Source organism: Megalops cyprinoides, chromosome 14 (genome assembly GCF_013368585.1).
Source record: "Megalops cyprinoides isolate fMegCyp1 chromosome 14, fMegCyp1.pri, whole genome shotgun sequence".
Classification (NCBI taxonomy): domain Eukaryota; kingdom Metazoa; phylum Chordata; class Actinopteri; order Elopiformes; family Megalopidae; genus Megalops; species Megalops cyprinoides.
Genome location: NC_050596.1, coordinates 10318376 through 10327611, shown reverse-complemented (window position 1 = coordinate 10327611; position 9236 = coordinate 10318376).

Sequence of the window (9236 nt, the reverse complement as noted above, 5' to 3'; positions counted from 1 at the left end):
GCAAGCATTGTGGCATTCAAACTCATGAAAGGACCAAAAATGGAGGAAACTTCTGCATAAAAGTACTTTAGAAGTAGTTATTGTCTCAGTGACTATAGTACCTCCTCTGTGACATAAAAAATACAGAAAATAAAGAAGGAACATATGCTTAGGGGGAAAAAAAAACTTCTGCAATTTGATTGAAGTTGCACAAGAAGGTAATGATATTTTGTCAATGACATGATCATTGGAGTCAAACAGGGCAAACAAGGAGGTGTACCTTTATCACTGATCGAATCCAGAGCTTCTAACTGTGAGATACTGTAAGTAACTCATAGTATATGATGATGATGATGATGATGATGATGAAATGTTTGTGGGAGACACTCCATTAACCGGCTTAAATCTTCTTCCTCCTCAAGGATTTGAGAGACTTTGAGAGCTTTTGATCCACCTACTGTGGTAATGAACTCAGATGTGAGGTCAGCGCGTAAATCCAATACCTCTTCAAAACCAAGCGGTAAACAGTATCAGTTCTCCCCGCCTCCTCGCAGCTGACTAATGTTGGAGCAAGAGTTCTCAGAGTTTCCTGCATGCTGCAGGACAAGTGGGAAGAAAGAAGACAAACCAATGTGAAATCAATTCATGATAAAAGGTCTCGCGATGTAGGCTCGCATCTCTCTGTCCTCCAATTAGACAGTTAACAGGCGCTGTGAGGGGAACGAGTGTGTATGTTAAAGGTATTGAGGCGCTTTCAGCCCAGAACAAAAGCAGGGCTGAGGGAGCAGCTGGCTCCCCTTGAGGACCCGGGGAAGGCGACTTCTGCCGCTGATGTCTTATTTTCCATGCATCCGTATCACTGGGAGGCTTTTATGTGGCGCGCAGAATTTTCAATGCACTGTATATCCGGGTAATGAAAGTCAAGCTCCCTCGCTTCAATTCTCTGAAGCGGAATTCTGCGGCGAGTCCGGACGTGGCAATAAAATTACAGCGCTGGATTTTCAGATGAGCACAAGGCTCTTTGACCCTTCCCTCGTGGAATTAAACAAAAGAAAAACACATAAATCATTCCTCTTTTGAATCCGGCAGGGAAAGTCAAATCGACTCCACAGCAATACTTATTTCATTCATCAAAACGTTCGCGGCAATTGCCAGACCCGCACAATACAAATTAAACTGCGGACGTCAGAATGCATCTCTCCCGCAGACCAACTGGGGGGTCTCATGGCCCGAGCCGTCCCACCATCCTGCATACAAATGACATGACTCTCTCAAGCCAGCAATGAGCAGCGCAGAAAACAGTGCCATTAAACACGATTCCAGACCTGCAAATGGCATATTGCGATATTCTGTTTTAAAGATACCCAATGTATTTCATTTTACTGTATGGGCTCATAAATATCCTTTTCCCCACAATTGGCACAAATGGATTTTGGTCATTGCTCAGATTTCCCTCGGGATTAATAAAGTATTTCTTTTCCTTATTCTTATTAAAAAAATCTCAAGGGTCATCTCATCATCAGGACCATGGTATATGTGGGCCAATACAGAATGTATTTCAATAATGTGATAGGCTAAATGGATTGCTCATGGATATATTTGAAGAAAAATATTAACCAGGGCCATGTGTATAGCTACATAGCCTACATTACACATGTTTAATCCGCAAAACATTTATTCAAAATATTTAAATTTCTTTCAAACATGCATAGAATTGACATCCTTTTGAAATGCACTATTAAGCATAAGTGAATGATTGTATTCTCCATTATTACTGTTGTATACACACCTGATTGAAACATTCTTTATCTCACTATTCTCACAAAGGTGAATTTTGAAAATGATCCAGGTGGTAACAGATGGATGTCAGATTGAGAAGAGTGGTGAGACGTAGCAGATTGGTTGTGTTTGTTGTGTTGTGTTGCAAGTTAACTTGTGGTAGGACTTGAATAATTTTATGCTCACAGTCACTGGTTTGGGAGTGTTGTTAGCCTGGTCTGACGCAGTTTCTCATTCATCTTGAATGGATACAGTTCTGTTCTTTTGTGCTGGAAGCTGTTCTGGATAAGAGCATCTGCGAAATTAATGTAATGTAATGTTTGTTGTGGGACAAGCAAACACATAAGAGAATTGGTGATAATCCCTGGAAATGGCTACCACTAACAGGCATAGCAGAATTTTCACATGGGCTTCCCCTGTGGTTCCACCCAGCTGCCAAGTCTCTGTTGACATCACTTTCCTTTTGGCTCGTCTGCCAGCCGCACACCTTGGAATTTTCACAGCTGGAAAAAAAACGGCAAAAACTTGTAAACAAGTTAATTATGCTAATGAAAGCAAATTGCTGGGTATCTGCAAACCTATGTGTTGTAAATCACGCTTACCATGGCTACCTTCCACGCATCCTCAATGGCTGCCCTTTTATAGCACAATTGCATAAATATTTTCACAGTCCTGGAAGTGAGTGGGTCAGTGCTGAAGCTGCCTTTGGGCCCTCCTCGGGGGAAGTAGAACTTTTGGAATGCTTTCACTTATTGCCGGCCTAATGGGCTCCTCTCTCTTGACCTGAGCCTGCCAAAACAGACAGGAATAAACAGCCCTAGCCCAGGGCTTAGCCAATCCTCATTTCTCGCTTTGGTTTTAAAAAAGGAATTTTGATTACCCCACAAATTGCATTTCAGTGATAATAGCTGTCAATTAATATGTGTGATGTGACACGCGGTATGTGTAAAATGCGCTGTTAACGATGCACCTGGAACTGAGTTAATGTCTCAGAACCTGATGTCACACATCTCAATGGCCTCTTTAGACAGAACTATTTTTGTCATGACTCTCCTGCCAGTGTCAATGAGTAGATCTCTCTTCCATGCTGTTTATGCAACAGAGCTGCTAGAAGCTGTACATTATGGGCTGGCTGTGGCTGGTTAAAATATGACAGTTATAAATGTTAACTTGTGTAACTTTTACATTATAATAAGATGTAAAATATTAGTAAGTCTATGTGCAGCTGAATTAAAAATAACAATGACCCATTCCAGGGTGAAAACGTGACATCTTTAGTCACATGTTAATTATTACAACACATTGGAGGTCACAAAATGTGACTGAAATATTAATATGAATGCCTTTGAAAACTGAACAATTTAGACATCAATGACGTATCAAGGTCATGAAATATAATGGGGAGTTAAAGGAGCCATATTTTGTCCATGTCATGTATTGATTGCTTTGAGACACTAATTTCAGTGTCTCAGAGTAAATTTGTGCACATAAAAATAGCAAAATAATTATCCATATGTCAATAATTATGTAAGATACAAATGTTACAAATTGGAGAGGTGTGGAGGTAACCTATTTATTACTGACAGATTATGCTTCCAACTGGTCAACTGTGCCAGCTTTTGGGGGAATATCAGATAGTTTTACCTTCCAGATATGATGCAACATTCATTTAATTATTCTTAAAGGTGAATAATGTTTTTAATCAAATATGACAATCTGGATATAAGGGAGCTGTGTGTTTCCAAATGAAATATATCAGAGTTCCTTTTTCAGAAGAAAAATCCAGGCTGGCTGGAATAGATCCATGAAAAAAATGCTGCTGGATTGCTGTAACAGCTACAGCCAGTACATAGAACATTAGGTTCAGACAGTCTTTACTTCCCCTTACTGTGTTGTTGTTGTGTTGAAAATGGCAATAATGTCTGATTTTGACTATTGATAAATATGAGCATTAGACTTGCCAGGCATTGCTGTAAAGCTTTTAGCCTCTTCCTGAAGTGGGACACTGGGTCAGAGTCGTATCGCTGAGCAAGGGCCTCGATCTTCGTAATGTGGGTCATGGCAGAACATCCACAGGCAGGCAGACTGGCACTGCAGGCAGCCAAACACACTGAGTAATCTTTCCTTGCTCTCCCACTGTGGGTCCTCCTCTTCCCCTATCAGAATTAGAGCCACTTCAAAGCAAGCAATGGCAGAGATGCTTTGCCCCACCATGTCCTCCAGATCAGCTCTGTTTCAGCCTGCTGCCCTTAAATCATAAACTGAGGACAAACTGGCTGAGGTCAGAAAGACCTGTCTAGAAAGGACAGGGGGAGAAATGTGTGTGTTTGAGGATGTGTGTAAAGAATGGAGCAGAGCTGTCCTGGTCAGTTTGCATTGTACAAAGTGCATAGCAGCCTGCTGTGTTGGAGCCCTCTGTTACAGTTAAGAATTACAGTTAACACCTGAAGACCGCCGGATTGCCGCGATTACAGGAGGAGCTAGTGATCGCCTGTTAAAGATGACTTATCCGTCTCTCAGATGACCGAAGCTGCCAATTCTCAGCTCAAGGTTTTCAGCACAGTTTTTGGGCAGTTCAGAACCAGTCCTCTGTACAAGATTGTTTGTGTATACTTTTCATTTCTAGAGATAACTAATGCCAATTGATAGACAAAACTGAGAACTGGATATCACAGGCGGACCGAGGCAGCAGCATCTGGATTCCACTCATGTGTCGTTTATCTCTTAGACAAGGATAACGTCTGATGAAATGTTCCTTTCACAGTGTGATGGATTTTATGCCAAATGATGAAGGTGGAAATGGCTTTATGAAAAAAACAGAGACTGATACAATATCTGAAACATATCATTCTGGCATTTTTTTTATTCTGGATTCATTTTTAAATCCACAGATTCTGGCTACACCAGGGAAGCGAATGAATCTTCTGTTCTCAAAACATCCATTGTATGACTGACAGCAATTACAACAATTCACTATAAATGTGCTGATCCAAAGCAACCACAGTGCGAATTTATGTGCATTTTCCTGTGTACCTGTGTGTGTGCTATACTCTTTAAAAACACAGTTTATGTCTTGTTAACAGCAATAGGCTTCAGACCCAGATGATCAGAAATGAAAGTGACTGGATGCATACTGTTGATGTGAAAACACAGCACTTCACAGGCAGGTGTGAGCACACAACGCAGCCTGATGTAATTGACATGTATTTTTAGATGACACATCAGAGAGCTCACATTCTTCTACTCATTGCAGCTGCTAATGTCCCCCAATAACAGTCTATGGCAGTTTTCATTAGCTTGAAAAGAGATTGTTTGTTTTTGATACTTGTCTGTATCTGCTTCTGTCGTTTGACTGTGACAGTCATTAAAAACATTAAATGAAAAGATGGGCCAGCATAAGCCAGCCAGAAAAAAATGTCAAAAATATTATTCTTCAACAATTTTAATGGAAAAGCAGTCCCAAGTTTCTTCCGTATTGACTTCTGGAAGTGCAACCTTGTTGTCGATACTGAGTGATAAAAAATGACTAAGATGGGACTATCGTTTTAACTAATGATGTATTTTGACAAGACAATAGTAATAAGAATGACAATTTCCAAATGGAATAGTCATATATTTCCTTATTATGTCCCGTTGATGGGAAACTTGAATGGGCTCTATCTGCAGATAGCAGTGATGTGATATCATGCTTGAAGCTGTAGGACTGTATGTGCAGAAAGATGTTTTGTGGTCCAAAGCTTTAGAATTGTGTGGAGGTACCACAAACCATTGTATTACATACTTAGTAATTACACTTTCAGGTGTTTAATGAACCAATTGCAAAGCAAAAGAACACTACAAAGAGCATTAATTTGATAATAACTCATGAAAAATGTCAGACACAAACATACAGTCATACGCTTTTGAAAAATTGGTTCAACATGTTTCATCTTACAGTACACCACTAATGCCCACATATTTAATCCTGATGGTAAATACTGGGTTCTGATGCAGTTTTAATTCAATTCTAATGCACTTCTTGCTGGAGGATGATGACTACTGTCCAAGCACAGAGGAAAACAGCCCCCAAGATAACACTGAAGATTGAATTCAGACTAAATAGAGCATGTCTGCACAGCTTTGAGCATGCTTTTGTCTCTTTGGCCTGCAATACCTCTTGAGGCCTCCCCTCCCCCATTGTGACATACCAAATGAACCAGACCAATAGATTACAGTCACCACTGATTGAGCCTCAGACCAATACCAAACCCCAGTGGAACAGCAGTTGAAACCACACCAACGGGGGATTTGGGGGTGAAGTGCTAACTGAATCCTATGAGCGCAGAAATGATGGATTAACTGTGAAAATGGAACTTAGACTGTTATGATATTCTAACCCTCCTTTATCATATTATCACGAGTATGATAAAGTCTCACACAAAAACTGGGTGTATGTATCAATCTACCCTTTGAGAAAATGCACACAATATTCTCTGAATTCACTCTGCAGACAGATTTCCAGATGCTATATCTGATCTTGTTAATAGTGTTAGACTATTAACATGGCTGTTAACACTTCCACAGCAGAGGATGTTTCACTGTGTGCACTGTAAGCAAGCCTGCATCTGTCTCCATTCTCCCTGGTTAATTCTGAAATCAGGATCGTTTTGATACATGTGGCATATTGTAGACATGTGCTGCGTATGTTTCTTGATGAAGAACAGTTGTTTCATCAGCTGAATGAATACGGTTCATGGATGTATCTGAGAGAGACACTGCACTAAAGTGACACATCTATCAAACTAAAAAAAATGAACGGAAATGTTAAGTCATGCCAGTCAACTTCAAATAAGCAATTAGTGTCTCATTATGCTTTCAGCAGATCACAAGAATTTAATTGCGAAGATAATTATTAAGATAATTACAAGGCTAATTGCTACCAGGTAAGAACATGAAGAGCTTGACTGATGGTTTTGCATGTAAATGCATATAAAACAAAATGAGAAATGAGACATTTTAGCTCTTAACACAGTGCTTGAAAGATCATGTTGCATTAAATTTCTCCTTCCATAGATTTGTATGCTGCTGCTAAAACAGGTCCTGTGTTGAATAACAAAATGGTTGTTTTGTGCATTTAATGACTACATTGACTTCATAACACTAAGACCGAAATGAATGTATAGTATCACACTTACATGTCAACTGTGAAAGCTAAATTAACAGTAATAAAGACAGCTCCCCCTAGGAGTCCTTTCAGAAGGTTGACATGTAAGCAATGATAATGGCATCAGCACTTCCTTTTCTGCTTTCAGGGGGAGTTTTGCCAGCCTTCAGGTAAAACAGGAAACAGGAAGGCTCTACCTCAAGACCTGTGTGTGTGTGTGTGTGAGAGAGAGAGAGAGAGAGAGAAGGATTTGGAGTGGAGCTACAACCTAGAGACAACATTCAAATAACCAATCTACTACAAGAAATTATCTGGCCATCAAGAAATGGTCTGAGGAAAGCTGTAGTAAGGATGGATCAAAGCAGAGTCACAGAAAGACTAGAAGACAGAGAAAATAGTGAACTCCCATAGTGCTGTCATGCATGAAAACATCCTCAAGATCAAAGAAAAGTGCGTTTCTCAGAGTAAGTCAGTGCCCTTTCTGAGGCCATCGCTGTCCTAACAGCTCATTTCAGTTCTAATGACAAACTCCATTTGTTAGCATACACGTGCTACATTTATTAAAGATAAGCATTGCCTTGTTGAGCTTTGGATGTAAAATTAAATCCAGCCATTCACAGTCTTAGACTTTCGTGAGCTGTTTTAATGAAATGAAAGAATTAAATGAATGAAAAGGTATTTTTAATCTCATAACTGAAGCATCTCTGTTAAAGTTTTTCACAAATGCAATATAAACGGTCCAAATTCGTGAGCCAGTATTTTTCAGCCAGTCAGTATTGTCCACCAGCCTCTGAGAGAATGCACACAAAGAGAAATAAAGATAATGACAAATCGTTCTACATTTTCGCCACTGGTTAATAGGGAGCATTCAAAATTGAAAATGGCTTTAATTTGTTGTATAAAACAAATTCAAAATATCTATCCACTAATAATAATTTTACATTCTAGCATATTCGAAATTTTATTTGCCTTGATATTGTCAATCAGGGAGAGGAAAAAAAGCTAAAGAACATCCAATGGACATAACACTGTATAAAATCAACTAGACAGAAGTCCTACTTTGCACTCTTTCAGTAATAAAATAGATAATTCTGTGTTATTATGTATAACATCATTTAGCATTTCTGTGACTTGGACTTTCATTCACGAACAATGTCCTGTCCAGGTTAAAAAGTTCATTGAATGTCACTGAACATTAAATGTTCTAATTCAATTGCATTTTGCTTTATAGCTTTGTAGGTTGGATTGAATCCCTGCCTGAATGATATTATTCCTCAAACTGTTGACTATTAGGTGGTTAGAACGATCAGGTATTGTGTCAGCTATAGCAGTGTCAGTAAATTATAATGCATTTTTTAAAGATATTTTCTCACTGACTAATAGACTCATGACTCAAGTTTTAAAGGCTAATTCTTCCCTCTAATGTCTGAACCTCAAACTTCTGACTGTCTATAATGTGCTTGTCAGAAATGTACAGCTGTGAATGTAGCTTTGCCTCTTAAGGTTCAATAACAGGGATCGTAACATAAGAATTATTCAGTTGTTGAATCAGCTCATTGTCTTTCAAGTAAGCCACAGATCTATTTCATTGCATGCATAAAGACATTCCGGTACACCATCCATCATGCTGATGTGTGGAAAATGCTGAATATTTTGAAGATATTGGGGCTCCTCCTATGAATAAATGATTTTGTTCACTTCAATAAGAAGCAGTGCCTCCAAGGGAAAGGCAATTGAACCAAAGGTCATCAAAGGCCAGAGAGAAAATTTTATCATCAAAATCTCAAATTATCAGATCCTGCATTACAGCTACTGTATAAGCTTTTACCAAAAGGAACAAAGGGGTCAGCAAGCAATCCAGGAAAGGGGGGAACTCAGATAGAAGCCCCCCCCTTCTTTGTATAAGCAAATGCACAAGAAATGCCAACTGCAGAGAATGCAAATACCACACCGCTTGCGAGACCATTTCTTTCCATCTTGCAATAATAAGGCAAATTAGAATGATAAATGGCAGGATCTTTGGTACTATTCAGCTCCAGCTTATTAAAATAACCCCCAAATAATAAAGCAACAATAAACAAAGCAAAGAAGTAAGGCAACCAATGTTGTATTAATTGCCAGAAAATTATGCCGTTGTGATACTTGGAGAAAGTTTTAATAATTTCTGTTTGGAGCTAAAGAATGTAAATTCGCACACTGGATGAATTTTAATTCAATTGAAATGTTTATTAATTCAAATGAGAAATAATGGTAAGACTACATTGCATTCTATATTCTATAAGCCTACCATATGCAAGGACATCAAACAGTGAAACTGTAGAGGTTTGTTTTTAAT